General features: G+C 42.4%; 1 protein-coding gene across 2 annotated transcripts in view; it reads left to right on the top strand.

The window, feature by feature from the left end:
• LOC311109110 (plexin domain-containing protein 2-like) overlaps positions 1–23,703 on the top strand; it is a 164,172-nt gene that overhangs the window by 17,133 nt on the left and 123,336 nt on the right. The gene's annotated exons all lie outside the window — the stretch shown is intronic.

The following is a 23,703-nucleotide window of genomic DNA, read 5'->3' as shown; positions in this document are numbered from 1 at the left end:
CCAGATATTGATGAAGTGTCCGCCTGACTCTCTCTCTCCCTCTTCTCTCCCTTCTGATAGCACAGATTGGTAAAGTAGCCAAGGTGCCAAAGCAATGTGCATTATCATGGCTCTGGCGTTGTGAGCTGCCAACCAAACTCCAGGAAGAGTAGCTGCTGCCTCGGCACCAGCTAATGGGATATCGTAATAAATACAAATACAAAAACAAATCTCAGCTACTTTATAAAAAAAATCAATAAATCAAAGCTAGTGGGGGGATTTAATCCGAGATCTGTCAGTCTATCAATTTCTCCTCTGTTTAGTTGTTTTTGCCCGATCTTTGAAGAGCAGCCGATAGACCTATTGGAGGCGGCGGTCAAACAGCAAGCATTTGATCCAAAGAGCTTTCTGCTCCTTGATGTATGCTTTACATGTCTTTTTTATTGATGTTGACTTTTAAAAAAATCAACAAAATGACAGGGTGAGAAGAGGAGAAAGAACAAAAATGCATTATTTGACATTCTTTTTTGCCTTTCCCTGTCAGTGAAGTGTTTTGCATATAAAAGTGTATGCTTTCTAAGCAAATGAGCGATTCTCTTTGATATCGACAACAAAATACCCGCTGTGGAAGCTATTTCCCTTTTTCTGTACCCCCAAAAATACCCGCATGCAGAGAAGTGATTTTTCTGGGCGCATTTTCCTCAATGAGTTGTTTCGGAGATGGGCCCAAACTAGAGCCTAGAGAGAAACACAGAGCCACATGCTGAGGGAAAGACTGTTTTATTGTCTGCACATTATCTCTGTTAGTAATTATGATTCAACAAACTGAATGGATGAACACACAGAGGTCAGTCTCCCTCACTCGGATGGCATTGACAGACTGTGTGTGTGTGGGTGTGGGTGTGCGCGTACGTGCATTTGTGACCAACCGCCTCGATTCGGTCTTATGAGTGAGTAGTTTAGTAAACAACCTAAGATTTCAAGACTAATAATTGTAAAAGTAGTAGCCTACAATAATGAAAACTCCAGCTAAAAATACACTTTATCTAGTCCTTGACCTACATCCTAATCTGACTTTGGTGCAGGTCATGTTGTTCTTCACATTACCGTCTCTGGTAAACACACACTATATCAAATCAAATCTAAGTTTATTTGTCACATGCACAGGATACAGAAGGTATAAACAGTACAGTGAAATGGTTACTTGCATAGTAGCAATATCACAAACAGAAAGTGTCCAGATAAAAATATTTTATAAAATGTAATAATTATTAGATCACGCTTACCCAACACACTTGTCTAAATTGATGGGTAATGTGAAGGAAATGCTATAACCACCCCACACCCACATCTAGCTAAGTGGATGGGTCACTATTTTCTACACATGTTCATGAAATACAATAGATGGCCATAATCACACCCAGACACACCTGTCTAACTTGATTGTTCATGTAATCATCTGGCGAAGTAGAGTTTTTGTTTAGACATGTAGCTAGCTAGCTAGCTAAACAATGAACCAGTAATAATCCGAACTCATACTACTACCAATACAAACATTGTCATAGCTGTAGCTAGCTAACATTAGGCTATAACTAGAAAGGCAAATGGATTTCTGATTCAAATAATATTACTACACAGATCATACACGTAAGTTAGCTAGCGAGCCAGCAAGCTAGCATTTGCTAACTAATGAACAGTACGCTTTAACTTGCAATGAAAATTACTTTCTGACACAATTAGAAACGTATAATATCTGAAAATGTAGCTAGACTCTTAACTGTATACATGGATGAACGCTTCACAGCCGACTGGAACCATTTAACTCTGTTTTGTTTGTAGCTACATCTTGTTTGGCCAGCGTTGTGTCAAGTCACTCCGGTTCACACTGACGTGGCATGTGCAGAAAGTATCATTTTCTCCAACTGATCTGTCGATACTGCCTGCTAAATTCAGGGCATCAATGTTGTTGAGAAAAGTGGCAAAACTTTTGTAGTTCTCGATGGCTAACGTTCTATCTTTCACAAACGGTGCAATAGAAAGGATTATCAACACATACTGAGCAGCTCACGTTATAGACAGAAACATGCTACATGGCAGACTACTCCAAACCTCTCTCCCGGCATGTCCAGCCCATCCATTATCTCAGCTAATCATGGCTAGCGGGAAGGTTCCTGTCTTTTTCCGTGGCTAAACTAACTAGGCTCGTAATCTTTTTTTTTATTTTTTGAATTTACAGATGGAATACAAGTTTGTTATTAAGGCACATGAAAGTTCACATGTTCCAGAAGGCATTTCTGCCCCAAAACGCATTCTGATAAAAAATTTATGTTTACGTTGAAATGCCTCTCCTGTGAAGTAGTGACGTGCCACATATGCCTAGTTTCCTGAAACTAGTCACATTTGTGTGCATGCGCGTGTCTGTACGTGTGTGTGCATACGTGCATTTGTGTGTGTTCTTGCTTATGAGAGAGAGCGACAGAGAATATTGAGCAGTCAATCTACGCTTAGACAACCACACCTGCTAAGTATTGACGCTGTTTCTCCTAACTGGTAAACTGATGGGACAGATGAGTTATTTTGGGATAATTCTTTAGAGCGATAGAGAGAGATGGATAAAGATGAGAGGGAGAAGACAGATGGTGAGAGAAAGAGATGAGAAAGCAGAGAGAGAGAGAGAAAGAGAGAAAAGGAGAAAAGGAGACTAATCGAAGAGAAACCACTGTGATAGGGGTGCTATCTCCCAATGTGTTCTCCTATCTGTGTCCCAAATGGCACAATATTCTCTATATGGTGCACTAATTTTGACCACTTTGTAGGGAATAGGGTGCCGTTTGGGATGGGCCCTCAATGATTTGACCTTGTGACACCTCTGATTCCATCTGTATGATCCTAAATAAGAGGGCCATGGTGTCACAGTCACATTCACAGTCCCGCTATACACACACCCATTCCGCAACAGTCACTCAATATCCTTGGATCAGTATTTCCATATAGAGCCTGGATCGTATTTATCAATTCAAAGGTAAAGGTAGCAAAACGGAAAACAAAAACAAGCATTTCTTATTGGACACAGTCAGGTAGTCCCTCCCTATTTCGGCCCATCTGCTTCGGTTTCATTCGTAGTGAATACGACCAGATTCAACCATGGATATTAATCAACTTACTTCAGCCCACACATCTGCAGTTAAGTTAAACCCAATGGGGTGCCCGGCCAGCCCCACTAGTTCCATTCCTTGGCTCTCCACTGTCTGAATGTGATTAGTTAGCCCACGTTCTGTTTCTGCATTAACGTTCCTGTGTCACGTGATTAGAGGTTGGCCACTCCTGCTGTTCTCTCTGTATTGACCGGGCCAGTGTGTGTGTGTGTGTGTCTGTGTGTGTGTGTGTCTGTGTGTGTGGATGGATGGATGGCTTGCTGGGGATGTGTTCTTCATGAGCTGGATGTTGGAGGAGTCATCTACTGCTGAGAACAGGGGCTGTATTGTACGGTAGACAGCGGCCTCAGTGGAGCTGCCTTACATCCAGACACAAATGGCTTTCCTCAGATGTGAACAGCATGGGGAAATACAAGAGAAATACAGGATCAAGTGCCAGATGATCAATAATAATAATAATAATCAAATCGAATCAAATTGTATTTTCCACATGCGCCGAATACAACAGGTGTAGACATTACAGTGAAATGCTTACTTACAAGCCCTTAACCAACAATGCAGTTTTTAAGAAAAGAAAAAAAGAGTGTTGAGTAAAAAATTAAAGAGCAGCAGTAAAATAAGATAACAGTAGGGAGGCTATATACAGGGGGTACCGGTGCAGAGTCAATGTGCGGGGGCACCGGTTAGTCGAGATAATTGAGGTAATATGTACGTGTGGGTAGAGTTAAAGTGACTATGCATAAATAATAAACAGAGTAGCAGCAGCGTAAAAGAGGGGGTTAGGGTGGGGTGGGGCGCAATGCAAATAGTCTGGGTAGCCATGATTAGCTGTTCAGGAGTCTTATGGCTTGGGGGTAGAAGCTGTTAAGAAGCATTTTGGACCTAGAATTGGCGCTCCGGTACAGCTTGCCGTGCGGTAGCAGAGAGAGTCTATGACTAGGGTGGCTGGAGTCTTTGATAATTGTTAGGGCCTTCCTCTGACACCGCCTGGTATAGAGGTCCTGGATGGCAGGAAGCTTGGCCCCAGTGATGTACTGGGCCGTACGCACTACCCTCTGTAGTTCCTTGCGGTCGGAGCCCGAGCAGTTGCTATACCAGGCAGTGATGCAACCAGTCAGGATGCTCTCAATGGTGCAGCTGTATAACTTTTTGAGGATCTGAGGACCCATGCAAAATCTTTTCAGTCTCCTGAGGGGGAATAGGCTCTGTCGTGCCCTCTTCACGACTGTCTTGGTATGTTTGGACCATGATAGTTTGTTGGTGATGTGGACACCAAGGAACTTGAATATCTCAACCTGTTCCACTACAGCCCCATTTTTTTCCTGTAGTCCACAATCATCTCCTTTGTCTTGATCATGTTGAGGTAGAGGTTGTTATCCTGGCACCACAGGGCCAGGTCTCTGACCTCCTCCCAATAGGCTGTCTCATCGTTGTCGGTGATCAGGCCTACCACTGTTGTGTCGTTGGCAAACTTAATGATGGTGTTGGAGTCGTGCCTGGCCATGCAGTCATGGGTGAACAGGGAGTACAGGAGGGGACTGAGCACGCACCCCTGAGGGGCCCCTGTGTTGAGGATCAGCGGGACAGATGTGTTACCTATTTCTGTCTATTTTTCTCTCTCAATCGTCCCCCCCTCCCCCTCCCTCTCCATCCCCCTCTCTCTCCCTCTGGTTAATTGGACATCTATCTGTTTTATCACTCTGACTCTGAATATCATTTTCACTCTCCCCCTCTCACTATTTCCTTGTCCCGTGTGTCTAATGTTAGCTAGGCTTGTGACAGGTTAGTCTTTGGAGAGAGTGGGGACGGCGTGTGTGTGCCTGTCACTGGTGCTCCACTCTTCCTGAACTGTTCTGAGTGCAGTTGACACAACTTTACTGGTCTGTCCTTCACCTTCTGACTGACTCACTGTGGCTCCCAGCCGTGATGAAGATCCCAGAAATCAATACAATGCTGATAACATCAAGTTCTGGAAGAAAGAGTAAACCAATCAATAGCCACACTAAACATCAACAACATGAAATCCCCACTGCACCGCCACCAATATCACACCTAACATTTTTTGGAGGCATACAGAAATCGATACCATCACTGATGAGTTGTTGGACTGAACTTTCTCACGTCATCATATCACAACGCTCTATTTAGCCTTCCAGACGACCGAAGAAAGCCAGGTGTGCGTCCCAAATGGCACCCTATTTCCTATGGGCCCTGGTCAAAAGTAGTGCAGAATAAATGGAATATGGTGCCATTTGGGAAGCACTCCAGAACTTGAGTCATCCATGGACTAAATCCCCAATGTTCAGTCAGTCAGCCCTAGAGGACAATGGATCAGTATTTGGAGCATGCAGGTGTCATAGAGTGTGGCTGCATCACCTAAACTGGCTATGGGGCTTTTATGGGATATTATTCACTGTGTTGGACACAGTGGCGTGCGTGACTCTGCAAGTGTTCTGGAGATGAATGTGCAGCAAAACACTGCTCTCCTTCTCCCTCAGTGTCTGTCAGAAACGGACTAGCCATAGGGCAGTTCGGGAAAATGGCAGATGGGCTGGTCCATCTTTAGCACAGTGGGCTTGTCTTAATTGAGGGTTTTGCGCAAAATCATTATTTGGATAATAATGGAGGCCTTGAGGGAGAAAATGGTCCAGCGTGTTAGAAATGCCAGGGCCTATTTCTGGTACCATTCCGCCCCTGGTGTCTATATTCTGTGTAGGACAAAAGCATTTCTCATTGGCTTTAATGTAGAGAGAGTGTTCATGTCCCCAATATACTCTTTGACCACTCTCCCTAGGCAATGGAAGACCCAAATCCAGCTCCCTGACACCACAGCCCCCAGGGCACATTCATCTCCCAGTTACCCCGAGAACCAACACATTACAGCATGGACACAAGGCATTGGTCAAATACCCCATTGACCAATAGGCAAACATATTACTGCCAGCAAAGACACAAGGCATTGGTCAAATATTCCACCTACCAGTAGACAAACACATTACTCCCTGGGGCTCCACCTTCAAACTCTTAAATGTATTACTGATCAGCCATAGGATCTCAGACACAAACATGAATGACCAGCAGAAAATGTAGGTACCATTGCAGGTATGATGGAACACAATCTAGCTATTACTAGATTTAAATGGCAATCTGGGCAATCTGGGATTCAAGTCCTTTATGAGGTTTACAGTAAACCTTTTTCACTCATGTTGTTTTTCACTCATGGTTGTATGTTTGGAGATGGACCATGCCAAGTGTGAACATGAGGTCTAGAATGTAGATTATTGTTTTTCCACACATTGTTAGTGCCTGCTGTAACCACAGGGTTTAGAGCGATGCAGCCATGGAGCACTCACTTGGCATATGTTAGCATTTAAAAAAAATGATTTAATCGCAGAGACTGCTTTGTCTATGAGGTAACCTGGAATGGCATTTTTACATTCTTGCTTTTTTCAAAGAGACATAAACTAATGTTTAATACAGTGTTCTGTATTTGAAGTGGGGTATTAAAACGCTTTAAAAGCTTATAAGGTCACAGGACACTTTGAGGTAATTTCAGTGCAGTTCGGATGACTGTCTCTGCGTCCCAAATAGCACTCTGTAGTGCACTACTTTTGACCAGAGCACTATGGGTTCTGGTCAAAAGTAATGCACTATATTGGGGATAGGGTGCCATTTGGGATCCAGCCTCTGTCTATGCAGCCTATGTCTATGTAGACGTAAAGCAACATGTGATGGCTGGAAGTGGATAGCAGGCTAGCAGGCTAAGGGTTAGCCATCTGTTCCAGTTATGACCATATCTGGTGGTTTTAGAGCCGTGCCAAGGGTCTGTGACCCCTGTCTCTGATGTGTTTGCTATGACTAGCTGTATTTTACTGTAATGTACCACAGGGTGCTAAATCACTAGAGCCAATGGGGGGCGTGGATGAGGAAACAGGGCCAATGACACAGCTCCCCTCACCATCTCATCTCTCCAGACCCATGGTGTGCGTGCATGCATTTGTTTGTGTGTGTGTGTGTTTGTGTCCTGTGGCAGATTCACAGTGACAGGCCCCTGCCTAGACATGACAGGCGACACATGAAGCCTGATATGAGGGCACAATTCCACTGACAGGCAGGTAATGAAGGGGGCCTCGGCTCCCCTGACACTGCGGCTGTCCCGCTACGTGCCAGCGCTAAAACGGATTGCAGGGTGATTGACGGTGATAATATGACCCTGTCTGTCACAGACCTCTTTCTACCTTGGACATTGGATTTCTGATAGCTTTTTCCTGGTCACGGGTTATTAGCTAGCATTACCCATGGACTTCATATGTCTTAATGACCTATGTTTTAAGGTCTTGCTTAAGATATGCAAGTTATGGAAACACAATGTTGTCACAATATTTCAGCCCAACTCCTTGAGATTGAGTTGGTAGTCTCGCTGCTAGGTTTGCAAAATGCTGGTAGCTTGGTTGGAGGATTCCTGATTTCCTGCTTATTCACTCAATCCTTTCAACTGGGATTTCTGGAAAAACTGGGAATTTTTGAAAAGTTACCGGAATTTTGTAACCCTACTGGCTGCACTGGGCTGTTGCTCAATGTAATTATTGGAATAGGCAGGTGCAAATTCATGCGTCAGGCAATTATTTGAGTTCCGTTTTGTTTTGGATACACCTGGAGGTTCCCACTTCCCAATAGTCAGGTGTCTCCAGTGTTATTGGAAAATCCCTGCATTCTCTATGAATGAGAGAGGGGATGGCGAGATGGAGGGATGTGGATTCCGGTCAGGACTACACAGCTGTGTTAAGGAAAACAGGTTTAGCCTTGCAAAAGAGGACAATAAACAGAAAGAAACAGAGAAAAAGAGAGAGGGATGGAGGGAGGGAGGGAGGGGAGAGTGAGAGGGCCATAAGGACAGGGCCGGTGAGGAATAACCAGAAGGTTTGATGCAGTCGACCCTCAGGTCAAACAGCTGTACCCTACACCACTACTCCCGCACCCCTCCTCCCACTCCACCCACATCTTTCTGACCCCCCTTACCCAAGGTCAGACTCATAACCATTCATTTTTTAAAAAGCCTTTCATGAACTAACACTCCCACTTAACATCCACTCCACCCCCTTCACTTCCCTGTGTTAGGTTCTCAGGTACAGACCCAGATGGAAAACGATAAAAGCTCAAACCCGATTTATTCACCCAACTGGATGCTTCAGCTGAATAGCATAGCATACAAGCACAGTCACAAAAGCATATTTTTATACCTTCCGGACTAGGCGGAGTTAATCACCTTGTATGTCTCAACTAAACACAGTCGGTCTCTGTTGCTGGGCAGAATTAGGTCTGCTCCTCTTTGTTGTCTTTGTCGTGGCACAGCCAGAACGTTAGAACTGTCTCCAATGGTTGACACCTGGTTTGACTTCCTCTTGCAACTGTTCAGCTCAGACATATGTTCCAAATGCAGACCCAGAAAAGCATCCTGTTCTACTTCTCTTGGTGTACACAACAGGAAAGCAACTTAGACAGATCACGAGTTATTAAACCCCCAGTCACAGCAACCTAAACCATAACAGAATAATCCCTAGAGCAACATTATTATAATTACTGATGCCCAAACAGCTCTGGGGAGATGGCAGCAGCTGTTATACAATAGGGTGTGATTGTGCTTATATGATCAGATGTGGTCGTGTGGTAAAGTTTTATATTAGGAATGGTAGAGGGATTCAAGGTATAGTATTTAGATATAGGCTGTGGCTCGAAAGGCACCCTATTCACCCCCCCCCCCCCCCCCATGAAACAGGTTTCCCTCAAGAATGTCCCTGTATTTAGCGCCATCCATCATTCCTTCAATTCTGACCAGTTTCCCAGTCCCTGCCGATGAAAAACATCCCCACATCATGATGCTGCCACCACCATGCTTCACTGTGGGGATGGTGTTCTCGGGGTGATGAGAGGTGTTGGGTTTGCGCCAGACATAGCGTTTTCCTTGATGGCCAAAAAGCTCAATTTTAGTCTCATCTGACCAGATTACCTTCTTCCATATGTTTGGGGAGTCTCTCACATGCCTTTTGACAAACACCAAACGTGTTCACTTATTTTTTTCTTTAAGCAATGTCTTTTTTCTGGTCACTCTTCTGTAAAGCCCAGCTCTGTGGAGTGTACGGCTTAAAGTAGTGCTATGGACAGATACTCCAATCTCCGCTGTGGAGCTTTGCAGCTCCTTCAGGGTTATCTTTGGTCTCTTTGTTGCCTCTCTGATAAATGCCCTCCTTGCCTGGTCCGTGAGTTTTGGTGGGCAGCCCTCTCTTGGCAGGTTTGTTGTGGTGCCATATTATTTCAATTTTATAATAATGGATTTAATGGTGCTCCGTGGGATGTTCAAGGTTTATGATATTTTTTTATAACCCAATCCTGATCTGTACTTCTCCACAACTTTGTCCCTGACCTGTTTGGAGAGCTCCTTGGTCTTCATGGTGCTGCTTGCTTGGTGGTGCTCCTTGCTTAGTGGTGTTGCAGACTCTGGGGCCTTTCAGAACAGGTGTATATATACTGAGATCATGTGACACTTAGATTGCACACAGGTGGACTTTATTTAACTAATTATGTGACTTTTGAAGGTAATTGGTTGCACCAGATCTTATTTAGGGGCTTCATAGCAAAGGGGGTTAATACATATCCACGCACCACTTTTCCGTTATTGATTTTTTAGAATTTCTTCACCAATTTGGAATATTTTGTGTATGTCCATTACATGAAATCCAAATAAAAATCCATTTAAATTACAGGTTGTAATGCAACAAAATAGGAAAAACGCCAAGGGGGATGAATACTTTTGCAAGGCACTGTATATTAGCATATTAGCATATGGGTTATATGCGTCTGCTGGTATGGTGTGGCTATCTTTGAATGCTTCAACGTTATTTTCTTAAACTCTTTAGGGACTACCGTGATGTGTCCAAAGAACAAATTTGGATTGAATCAGACTTTTAGTCTATGAGAAGAAAATAATCATAAAAAATCTTAATCATTAGTGTTACAATGTATTTGATGACCCTAAAAAGTGTCAAGTTGATAGGCCAATCTGGAGTGGATTTACAAAGGATTTACTTACATACCAAATTGGTATTCAAAGGTTTTCTAAAATGTCCAAGATGGAGGACAATCTATCCTGACTGACCTTATGGGTCCTTGAGGCACATTTGTTCAGCATGAAGAAAGACGCCTACATACAATGTTTCAAGTCTCTGGGTCAAACGGGGCGACGGATATGAGGGTTTAAGTGATACTGCTTAAAACAGCGCCCCCTATAGGCCAATCAGTGCCATTATTTTTGACCAAGTTACTCATGGCCTGTCATTTCTGTGTGCCAAATTAGACAAAAAGTTACCAATCTATGATTTACTTATTTGACCATGAACCCCTAAAATAACCTGTTCCTTCTCTTCTTAGAGAAACACCAATTACCAGAGTTTACTGCAGGACGTGTGACATTAAATTAAACATAGTCAATTTTGTCTTTGATGCAATTAAAATGTCTGTAGATGCATCTATGCGTCTATTCTTGCTGTTGAGGATGACAAGTGTTATTTGAATACTCAGTACTGTTATGTTGGCTCTTTTTCTCAAGTGTCAGTGTATAGTGTGGTTTCATTCTCTCACGCAGCAAAGAACTCCGATATTTTTACCCTGAACTGCTTTCGGCATTGATTTTCCTTCATGCTGATGGGATGGAATTCAAGGCAATATCCAGTAGGAGCAAACATTTTAAATGGGCCTAACTTCAAATATAAATAAATATTTGTTCGACTTGATAGAAAATCTGTGAAAATGAACTCTGCTAATTAAATCACAACAATTTTCCAATTTGGAGTAAATCCAAGATGGAGTCTCTAGTTGCTTTCCTTGCCAGCCTATAATGGTATGCTAATGCTATAACCACTTGATAAATCATAAAATACTTTTAATTTGTCTTCCTGTTTTGAAGGACAATTCCATTTTGTGAACTTACTATGGAATAGCTATTAATCTAGGGAAGCATGTGAGTTGATATATCAACACAAAAGAATGGCTATCATTTAATTGGCTACCCTTTCCCTATTGGTCTCTTGTCTGATGAGCACCTCATATGCTATACTGTAGGACTCTACGGTTGAGTCCCAAATGGCAATCTATTCCCATATACAGTGGGGGAAAAAAGTATATAGTCAGCCACCAATTGTGCAAGTTCTCCCACTTAAAAAGATGAGAGAGGCCTGTAATTTTCATCATAGGTACACGTCAACTATGACAGACAAAATGAGAAAAAAAAATCCAGAAAATCACATTGTAGGATTATTAATGAATTTATTTGCAAATTATGGTGGAAAATAAGTATTTGGTCAATAACAAAAGTTTCTCAATACTTTGTTATATACCCTTTGTTGGCAATGACACAGGTCAAATGTTTTCTGTAAGTCTTCACAAGGTTTTCACACACTGTTGCTGGTATTTTGGCCCATTCCTCCATGCAGATCTCCTCTAGAGCAGTGATGTTTTGGGGCTGTCGCTGGGCAACACAGACTTTCAACTCCCTCCAAAGATTTTCTATGGGGTTGAGATCTGGAGACTGGCTAGGCCACTCCAGGACCTTGAAATGCTTCTTACGAAGCCACTCCTTCGTTGCCCAGGCGGTGTGTTTGGGATCATTGTCATGCTGAAAGACCCAGCCACGTTTCACCTTCAATGCCCTTGCTGATGGAAGGAGGTTTTCATTCAAAATCTCACGATACATGGCCCCATTCATTCTTTCCTTTACACGGATCAGTCGTCCTGGTCCCTTTGCAGAAAAACAGCCCCAAAGCATGATGTTTCCACCCCCATGCTTCACAGTAGGTATGGTGTTCTTTGGATGCAACTCAGCATTCTTTGTCCTCCAAACACAACGAGTTGAGTTTTTACCAAAAAGTTCTATTTTGGTTTCATCTGACCATATGACATTCTCCCAATCCTCTTCTGGATCATCCAAATGCACTCTAGCAAACTTCAGACGGGCCTGGACATGTACTGGCTTAAGCAGGGGGACACATCTTGCACTGCAGGATTTGAGTCCCTGGCGGCGTAGTGTGTTACTGATGGTAGGCTTTGTTACTTTGGTCCCAGCTCTCTGCAGGTCATTCACTAGGTCCCCCCGTGTGGTTCTGGGATTTTTGCTCACCGTTCTTGTGATCATTTTGACCCCACGGGGTGAGATCTTGCGTGGAGCCCCAGATCGAGGGAGATTATCAGTGGTCTTGTATGTCTTCCATTTCCTAATAATTGCTCCCACAGTTGATTTCTTCAAACCAAGCTGCTTACCTATTGCAGATTCAGTCTTCCCAGCCTGGTGCAGGTCTACAATTTTGTTTCTGGTGTCCTTTGACAGCTCTTTGGTCTTGGCCATAGTGGAGTTTGGAGTGTGACTGTTTGAGGTTGTGGACAGGTGTCTTTTATACTGATAACAAGTTCAAACAGGTGCCATTAATACAGGTAACGAGTGGAGGACAGAGGAGCCTCTTAAAGAAGAAGTTACAGGTCTGTGAGAGCCAGAAATCTCGCTTGTTTGTAGGTGACCAAATACTTATTTTCCACCATAATTAGCAAATAAATTCATTAAAAATCATACAATGTGATTTTCTGGAGAAAAAAAATCTCAATTTGTCTGTCATAGTTGACGTGTACCTTTGATGAAAATTACAGGCCTCTCTCATCTTTTTAAGTGGGACAACTTGCACAGTTGGTGGCTGACTAAATACTTTTTTTCCCCCACTGTAAGCTCTGGTCAAAATGACTACATAGGGTATAGGGTGCCATTTGGGACACAGGTTACATATCAGACCGCTCTCTCAGTCCTGGCTGCCTCACAGAAGGTGTAGAGGGAGCAAAGCTCATATATCTAACTTTCCTCTGTGTTTCCTCTGTTGTTGACTTGTGTCCACGGCTGTCTCTCCTTTTTTTCTTCTCCCCAGAGACAAGTAGGCAAGCAGGCTAGAGCAGAAGCCTGTAATATCCCCTGCATCTTCAGGTAGCTTCAGGTCTCTCTCTCCCTCTCTCTCTCTGCCAGCTATTCACACACCGCCTCGGCCCCAGTCATATCCCCCCCTGGGGATTTTCTTCCCACATCCCTCCATATCTCTTACTGATTTCTTCCCTCTCTCGCTCTCTCTTTCATCATAACCTACTGGTGGCAGAGGCACATTGTCGGGACAATGCCGTTTGAAAGCCTGTGTCAGTGCAGTGACATTTTAGACTGCATTTGGTGCCTTATTTGTGATACACTCCAGATATACCTGTGACAGATGATCCACAATGAGGTCAGAGGGAGGTTGAGTTGAAAGGGGAGAATGTCAGAGATGTTTTTTTACGGCAAACTGCACTGCTGTTGCTACTACATTACTCCATTTTGTAATGTTTTATTAATATACTCCAGCCTCTGTATGCATTTACCTCTCAATATAGTTGGCAACTCCAAAGTGGAGGAGAGGGGAGGGGCTATTCATTTGAGTGGTACCACTACCTTTCCTTCTATTCTCTCCTGGCCGGCTGGCAGCCACGGATGTGTCTGAGAGGCCTGTGAGTTTGATCAATGGAGCCAGGGCCGGTTCCAGGCAGAAGTGACATAAGCGGTCGCTTAGGGCCCCCGGTTGGGCCATAACATTTCAAAACAATGCATTCTAAAATAAAATTGCACACACGCCTCGTAAGCTCGACTTTGGTGAGTTCAGGCCATAAGAATAGTAGAATTTCAAAATTTGGTTATGGATCAGCAGTTTTTCTCTTGTTATGTCAGTCATTGACAGCCACTGACAGTTACTCAATTAGCCATGTCAGCTAACATTTTTTAGATTGGTAGTTAGTCTAGCCAGCTATCTAAACTTGTAGTAATCATGGCCGAATACCGACTGGGCACGCAGGGCAAATGCCCATGGGCTCTGACCTCCAGGGGGCCCCCATTGATTTTATTAGTTATTCTCACTCAGATATCATATTAACATGGCATAAGTAATTACAAAATGTGTAGAACTGCAGGGAATTAACTGTAAAACTGCAAAAATTATCTGAGCTCCATGGCAAAATGTGTAGAATTGCAGAAAAAATTTAAATCTGCAACATTTTCTCTACACTCCATGGCAAAATGTGTTGAATTGCAGGAAATGAACTTTAAAACGTACATTTTTCTCTCCACAATCAAGAGGAGGGCCACTAAAATGTTTTCTGCTAGGTGGGGGGCTCCCCAACCAAATCTAGCTTAGGGCCCCCAAAAGGCTAGAGCTGGCCTTGAATGGAGCCCAGAGCGGCAGAGCCAGGGCCAAGGAGCTGATGGCAGAGAGCCCGGCGGCATGGCGCCGATGTGACACACATATTATCCCCATCAGCTCTGGAGCCTTGAGAGGTGATTGATGGGGGATGGGGTGTGTGGGTGCCAAGGAACATCCATCTCCCTAGAAGTGCTCCCCCCAGCACTCCCAGCTCTACCTTTTCTTGAAAATCTGAATGAAAGATAGAAGAGAAGGCGAGCGCGTGCTCTGAAGAGGATCGTTTTGGAGAGAAGGAATACTGGAATATAAAACCATTTACATTCTAGCCTCGTGGATTCTAGCCTACCCGGCTGTGTTTGTTCGCCTGACTGTCTATTTCTATTAAAGATTCCATCAGCTCAGTAGGCTGTGCTCCGGCGTAAGACGGATGGTGCCATCACTCCTGAAGTATGCGATTGCCTCCAGCAAGTCCTCTCCAGGGGTCCACCATTTCTGTGTCTACAGTATAACTGATTTCACCGGTATTACTACACTTTGGACTTCAAAGTAAATCTCAGCTTTGTTAGAAAATACACTCAAGAAAAACTATTATACAATAATTATCATAGTGATTCAGAAGTAAAAATCTAAACAAAATAATATGCCTCACCAACATTAGACAACTATAGAGAAAAACCCTCAAATTGCTGAAATAAGTAAATAACTAAAATAACAGTGCAAATATCACTCTTTTGTAAGTGCGGAGATGTATTATAGGTAATGAGGGGACTTCTGAGAATGCTACAGACTTTGTGGCACAGCAGAAAGATCAGCGTATTCCAAATCCAGAGATGTGAATTCAAATCGAAGGTGGGGTCATATTTCAAAGTTAGCACTAAGTGATCATGTCAAATGTAATCATATTGATTAAAGATATTTACACTATTTTAGCTGAACAGCTTACCATAAAATGACCCATATAGTGCCTTGCAAAAGTATTCATCCCCCTTGGCGTTTTTCCAATTTTGTTGCATTACAACCTGTAATTTAAATGGATTTTTATTTGGATTTCATATAATGAACATACAAAAAATATTCCAAATTGGTGAAGTGAAATAAAAAAATAACTAAATTACGGAAAAGTGGTGCGTGCATATGTATTCACCCCCTTTGCTATGAAGCCCCGAAATAAGATCTGGTGTAACCAATTACCTTCAAAAGTCACATAATTAGTTAAATAAAGTCCACCTGTGTGCAATATAAGTGTCACATGATCTGTCACATGATCTCAGTATATATATACGCCTGTTCTGAAAGGCCCCAGAGTCTGCAACACCACTAAGCAAGGGGCACCACCAAGCAAGTGTAACCATGAAGAACAAGGAGCTCTCCAAACAGGTCAGGGACAAAGTTGTGGAGAAGTACAGATCAGGGTTGGGTTTAAAAAAATATCAGAAACTTTGAACATCCCACGGAGCACCATTAAATCCATTATTAAAAAAATGAAATAATATGACACCACAACAAACCTGCAAAGAGAGGGCTGCCCACCAAAACTCACGGACCAGGCAAGGAGGGCATTAATCAGAGAGGCAACAAAGAGACCAAAGATAACCCTGAAGGAGCTGCACAGCGGAGGTTGGAGTATCTGTCCATAGGACCACTTTAAGCCGTACACTCCACAGAGCTGGGCTTTACGGAAGAGTGGCCAGAAAAAAGCCATTGCTTAAAGAAAAAAATAAGCAAACACGTTTGGTGTTTTTGCGAAAAGGCATGTGAGAGACTCCCCAAACAAATGGAAGAAGGTACTCTGGTCAGATGAGACTAAAATTGAGCTTTTTGGCCATCAAGGAAAACGCTATGTCTGGCGCAAACCCAACACCTCTCATCACCCCGAGAACACCATCCCCACAGTGAAGCATGGTGGTGGCAGCATCATGATGTGGGGATTTTTATTTTTTTATTTTTTATTTCACCTTTATTTAACCAGGTAAGCCAGTTGAGAACAAGTTCTCATTTACAACTGCGACCTGGCCAAGATAAAGCAAAGCAGTGCGATAAAAACAACACAGAGTTACATATGGGGTAAAAAAACATAAAGTCAAAAATACAACAGAAAATATATATACAGTGTGTGCAAATGTAGCAAGTTATGGAGGTAAGGCAATAAATAGGCTATAGTGCAAAATAATTACAATAGTATTAACACTGGAATGCTAGATGTGCAAGAGATTATGTGCAAATAGAGATTCTGGGGTGCAAAAGAGCAAAATAAATAACAATATAGGGATGAGGTAGTTGGGTGGGCTAATTTCAGATGGGCTGTGTACAGGTGCAGTGATCGGTAAGGTGCTCTGACAACTGATGCTTAAAGTTAGTGAGGGAGATAAGAGTCTCCAGCTTCAGAGATTTTTGCAATTCGTTCCAGTCATTGGCAGCAGAGAACTGGAAGGAATGGCGGCCAAAGGAGGTGTTGGCTTTGGGAATGACCAGTGAGATATACCTGCTGGAGCGCAGACTACGGGTGGGTGCTGCTATGCTTTGGGAGTGACCAATGAGCTAAGATAAGGCGGGGATTTGCCTAGCAGTGATTTATAGATGGCCTGGAGCCAGTGGGTTTGATGACGAACATGTAGTGAGGACCAGCCAACAAGAGCGTACAGGTCACAGTGGTGGGTAGCGTATGGGGCTTTGGAGACAAAACGGATGGCACTGTGATAGACTACATCCAATTTGCTGAGTAGAGTGTTGGAAGCTATTTTGTAAATGACATCGATGTTTTTCATCGGCAGGTACTGGGAAACTGGTCAGAATTGAAGGAATGATGGATGGCGCTAAATACAGGGACATTCTTGAGGGAAACCTGTTTCAGTCTTCCAGAGATTTGAGACTGGGACGGAGGTTCACCTTCCAGCAGGATAATGACCCTAAGCATACTGCTAAAGCAACAGTCGAGTGGTTTAAGGGGAAACATTTAAATGTTTTGGAATGGCCTAGTCAACGCCCAGACCTCAATCCAATTGAGAATATGTGGTATGACTTAAAGATTGCTGTACACCAGCGGAACCCATCCAACTTGAAGGAGCTGAAGCAATTTTGCCTTGAAGAATGAGCAAAAATCCCAGTGGCTAGATGTGCCAAGCTTATAGAGACATACCCCAAGAGACTTGCAGATGTAATTGCTGCAAAAGGTGGCTCTACAAAGTATTGACTTTGGGTGGGTGAATAGTTATGCACGCTCAATATTTTTTTTTTTGTCTTATTTCTTGTTTGTTTCACAAAAAAAATTATTTTGCATCTTCAAAGTGGTAGGCATGATGTGTAAATCAATTATTAATTGCAGTTTGTAAGGCAACAAAATAGGAAGAATGCCAAGGGGGATGAATACTTTCGCAAGCCACTGTACCATTTCATTACTCCCCTTACAAACAAAAACATGTGAAATTTCATTTTCACATGTGTAATAGCTGTTTTCACATATTTGGGCTGAAATTTGAAATGCAACTGTCATATGCGGAATTGCATTTTCACATGTGAAAATCGAATTTACACTATCACGTGAAAACTTTCACATGGAAAATCTAACTCTCAAATGTGGAATTGCATTCACATATGAAAATTGAATTTGCAGTTTTTCATTTTGAAATGTTGCTTCCCCATGTTGCCACATTTACTTCACATGAGATCATGTTTTCACCAGGGTGGGAAATTAACTTTTTTTTCCTCCAGCCATTGTGGCAGGTAGATTTAAAAAATCTACGAGCCACTCAGATTTCATACCAGGCAAAATATTTATTGCGCAAAATTATACAACAACTAACCCCCACCCCCACACAAAGTAAAAACCTGGATGAGCATGCTTTCGACTAGTAAGAAGTAATGGGGTATATTGCTTAAATTCATTTCATTTTTGTGACCTGCGTCTTTTAACCAATGTATATTAAAATAAATCATTTAATTCTGCAACTGAACATCAAGAATCAACAAAGTGCCTACCCTGCCACACAATGTTAAGTAATATGGCTTATTTATTATAATAGTTCAGGGCTCTACACTGACATTTCTTACAGTAGTTGTAGTACTTGATGTACTTGATGTGCTCCTAAGTAGTAGTGTAGAGGCACACTAATACATCTAGGAGAACAATTAAAGTATTTGAGTGTTTTAATGATAAGAAATTACTCCAAGTTTTTAGGAGTGATCCATGGATTTAAAAAGAAAAAACAGTTCCCAAATGATCTGTGTGATCACCCGCCAACATGGCTGGTGAAATTGACATTCTTACCCGCCAATGACAAAATCTACCCGCATTTGTCGGGTGGCGGGTCTTAATTTCCAACCCTGGTTTTCACATATGCTCAAATGTTTTCACATGTGTAGTTTCATACTTATCAGATGTTGCTTTTACATGTTGTCACATTAACTTCACATAAGATCACATGTGAAATTCCTGTGGGAGACCTGACTCAGGCAGCAACACGTGTTGGACTGGCTAATTTGAACTCCTCCATCATGGTGTTGACACAACTTCATTATGTGGAGAAAATAAACAAACACTCATGTCAACCTGCCTTCAGTACTCAGGCTTCGATAAGGCAGATAAGGCCGTGTCAGCACATCACTAACATCACTGACGTGTGTGGCATGTCCTTTGCCCTTGTGCTTATTATGCGTACACTGGCCACCACTGGCCCCTCTTTATAGCTGCCGTCTATGCGGCTGCTGTTGTTTTTGTCTCTCTTAGCTGAGGTAGCTAGCAGGTCCCCACCAAATGTGATCATGACACACAGCAGGTTCTAAATACCAAAACCAACAGTGAACCAACTATATTAATTCGGGAACAGGTCGAAACACAAATGAAACATTCATGGACATTAAGCTATATAACTGTTGCTAGCAGTTTGTCCTGGGAGATTAACATTGGGTTGTTATTTTACCTGATCATGATCTGCTTTTTAGCTGGTTCTTTGTAGAATGTTTTTCCAGATCATACAAAAATCGTGTGTTTCTCTACTCTGACGATTAATCGAAAGATAAAAAGGGAAACCAAGTTAGTTTTTAGTTAGTTTTCTCTGATTAATGCCTCCTCGTTCATCTTTCAAGCAACCACATGGGGTTGTAGCTTCGTGAAAACCAATAAAGAGATGGGAGATGCAGAACTTTTATAGATAACCAAGTTCTATTTTAGGATTTGGCATTGCAAACGCTCGTTCACACGCGCGAGCAGAGTGGATGAAATGATTGATTAACATGTATGTGTACAGTTATCTTGCAACACTCGCGCGCACAACGTGGCCGATGTAGTCAGGGTGTAAGGGAGACCATTGGTCAGTAAGATATAGCAAATTGTGAATCCTGATTAGTCTTGTACTATCCTTACAAACGTAGGCAATTTTAATTTAGCTAAGGTCTACAGCTCTGCATATATTAAAGGGCAATTCCCCCACTTTTCAACCTCGTATTTATCATCTCCAGCACCAAACCAGTGCCTACTTATGTGAAAACGGAGTTTCTATGATCTGTGGTTAAAAAGATAAGAAAGGTAAAACACAGTGATGAAAAAAAAAAATGGATGATGTAATCGGGTAGAATTTCTTAACAGTATTTTTTTCTACAAAACATATAAATGTGCCGTTTTCACATATGTTGACACTGGTATTGTGCTGGAGATAATGAAATCAGTTTAAAAAGTGGTGGAGTTGCCCTTTAATGTTGGCATTCCAATTACAGGAAAGTGTGCAAACAAAGTGAAAATTGGGATTTGCATAAATCGCTGACTGAATGAGGCTGATGTCGGTTTGAAGCTTGTTTTTTGTTTGTGACGTGAAACTGAAAATATATTTTTCTCTGTGTTTGGAACATTAATTAGAGATGGTGGAAACAGGAGCGCTTTGTATTTCAGTTTAATTAACCTTTTACTGTGAGTGAGTCAAGGAGTCATGAGAAAATCGATGTATTATTCAAACGACAATGCAGATATGGACAGGGCCCATTTCCTGCTGTCTCACAGTGAAGGGAAGCACGGTGAAATGTATGTCAGTATGGTTTAGTAGGGTCCTGTGTGGCTCAGTCGGTAGAGCATGGCACTTGCACCACCAGGATCGTAGCTTTGATTCCTGCTGGGGAAATTTACGAAAATGTATGACTGTAAGTCACTTTGGATAAAAGCATCTGATTAATGCATGATATTATATTATTATATTAAGTCTTCCTGTGAAACAAAAGGCACTTTTACAGTTTCCTGTCTGACCTGATCTATACTGTTTTCCCAAAGTTAATTCATTGACTGGTGTCTCTAACTGTAAAGTTCCCGGGAATACATTGCTGCTTTCCTATTGACCATGTTCAGTTTTGTTTGGAGAGTGACTGAACTGGATGCAATTATAGAGTCCATGTGAGTGGGATGTGGCTTTCTATCACAGTTTGTCAACAGACTGGTGAAATTCCACCAAAGGCTGGCTTTGGGTGCTTGACCTGGGAGACTTATCCACACTTTGTGTGTGTGTGTGTGTGTTTGTTGGTTTGTTCGTGTACTCTCCACATACAGGGCACAGTGTTTGGAAATACTTGATGCTTGTGTCTATTTTAGCTATCTTAGCTTATTGCTTCATCTGATGAAGGTATTATGTCTCAACTTAATTAAACAGATTATGAGGAATTTCATTAATAGAATCATGACCAGGTTTCTATGTGAAAATGGAACTGGCCACCCACTGGCACCAAGAGAGAATAACCCATCAAAAAAATCTATTAGTATTGACTGTGAAAAGGGAAGAGACAACCCTGAATAAACGCTGTGGGATTTAAGAGGCAGAAGCCTAGCTTGATCCAGGATTTTCCCCTAGCTGTAGGCTTGGTATAAGCTGGCTCTCCGTGTGTCTGTCTGTCACTGGGTTAGCTACTGGGAGCTCCGTGGCTTACTGAGAGATGGAAGCTGTCCAATTAAAGGAAAATACAGCTCAATTTCTTTTTCATTAGTCCGCTGTTGATACAGATATTGCATGTCAGCAGTCAATTATAGGATTTTCTTGATGATGTGTTTTGCATCATATGATGCATTTAGCATCTTCATGATGTTGTGGCAAATGACAATCTGCTTCTTGAAAGTCCAAGTGCCCTCACTGGGCCTTGGAACAACTGGCAAAACACACTGAGTCAATCAATCACCAGATACACACAGACACACACAGAGACACAGACACACACAAGCACACACACACACACACACACACACACACACACACACACACACACACACACACACACACACGACCAAACATCAATAGACTAACCGTTTTTAATGTAATAATTAGATATACCACTATGATAACATATCAAACTTGACTGCTCAATAGTTTTCTCACATTCTAACAATGGAGGGTAATGAAAAGGTTGGGCTCATGATCTTGTTCCAACTCCTGTGCTGTAGAGACGTGGGAACAGAGTCCATCTCTGGTTCTCAGGTAGATAGAATCTGTCCCTACCTGCTCTCTCACTCTAATGATCTTTATCTTAGTTAACGTAACTTCCATCAATGATGGGAATGTGTGATCTTAGTTCCCACAATGTCTCACAGTGATGGGAAAAGCAGAAGAGGGAGGAGAAATACATGCGTACACAAACACACATTAATACACACACCAACATGCACACTATCACATGCATGCACGCACACACATATAGGTGAAAGCTTAGGGGATGAAGCGACAGGTATTATCTGTGAAGTGGCGTGTCTGAATGAGAAGAGAAGAGTGAGGTCACTCAAATGAGCGATGTAGTGCTTTTATGTGAAAAGTGTGAAAAGATTGTGTGACAATGTTTGTCTTGCTTTGTCAGCAGCGAATTACAAAGACACTACGTGTGCTCATTATACTGTAGTGAATAGCGATGTGGTGTAATGTTTTACAGTTGGTGTGTAATTCTTACTTATACATTGCCTGCCAGACCTGTTCTCTCATGGTATAATTATTAAAGTGCCCCAAGGCCATGGAGCAGACCTGTTGGGTACCTCAGCTTCTGAGTTGAAATGTGGAATGAGAACCAGCACTCTGTCACACACACATGAATGCACACACACGCATACACACACACGCATACACACACACACACACACACACACACACACACACACACACACACACACACACACACACACACACACACACACACACACACACACACACACACACACACACACACACACACACACACACACACACACAGAGAACCAGTACTCTGTCCTGTACTCTATCACTCAATATGAGCCAGACACAGCAGCAGCATTACTTCATGGATGCCTGACCAGAATGTGGAATTCCACAAGCCCTCTGTCCCTCAAACTGTACAGTACTGACACCCAGGAATACACTTACACTTGTTGTTCTCCACCACATCCCTCTCTCTTTATCTGTTTCTTCTTTCTTTCACTCTTTCTTTCTGTCTTTCTTATGCTCTCTCTCTGACTACATGGAACTCTATTCCACATCAAGTAACTCAAGCGAGCAGTAAAAAAAAAATGTGGATTTAAAAAACAGATAAAACTACACCTTATAAAACTTACGGACTATGAAGAGACACACACAGGCACACGCATACACACACACGCTAACACACGCACTCTACACACACATACATTGTAATGTTGCAGTATTGTTGTATTGTGGTATTATACATTTTGTATTGTAGATATGTAGTGGTAAAGTAGCGGTGTAATAATGTGTAGTATGATGTACTGTTTTATTGTTTTTGTGATGTAATTGCCTTATTCTTGTTTGGACCCCAGAAGAGTGCAGCAGCTAATGGCGATACTTAATAAATACAAATATGCACACACACACACACACACACACACACACACACACACGCCACACACACCAGCTCCCCACACCCTCACATCCACACACCCAAACAGACTGTGACAGACCTCTTCATTGGATCAGAGTTTCCCCGGACACAGCGGACCAGAGTGTGAAAGCAACATTACTCTTGATCTAATGAGTCTCCTCCCAGCTCTTGCATGGATGTAATTAACACTTTGGACGGGTGGAGATTGTTTTCTATTTATGCCACGTTTTTCTCGCCCCTTTCTTACACTCGGCATGCGACACACTACAGTTATTTACGACAGCCCCAAACATGTTACAAGACTATTGGGAATACTTTGTTTCACTTTTAATCTTTTTATATGGACTGCATAATCGAATGTCACTCTTGATATATCCAGTCAGGTCCATAATTATTGGCACCCTTGATAAAGCTATATTGTATGCTCATACATTATAGCTCAGTATTTGTATTATTTATTTTATAGTATTTTTTGCTCATCTTTATCAAGGGGTGCC

Source organism: Coregonus lavaretus (genome assembly GCF_964263955.1).
Source record: "Coregonus lavaretus genome assembly, chromosome: 34".
In the NCBI taxonomy this organism is placed as follows: Eukaryota; Metazoa; Chordata; class Actinopteri; order Salmoniformes; family Salmonidae; genus Coregonus; species Coregonus lavaretus.
The sequence above is the reverse complement of the archived record's forward strand: the minus strand, read 5'-3'. Positions and strand labels throughout refer to the sequence as shown.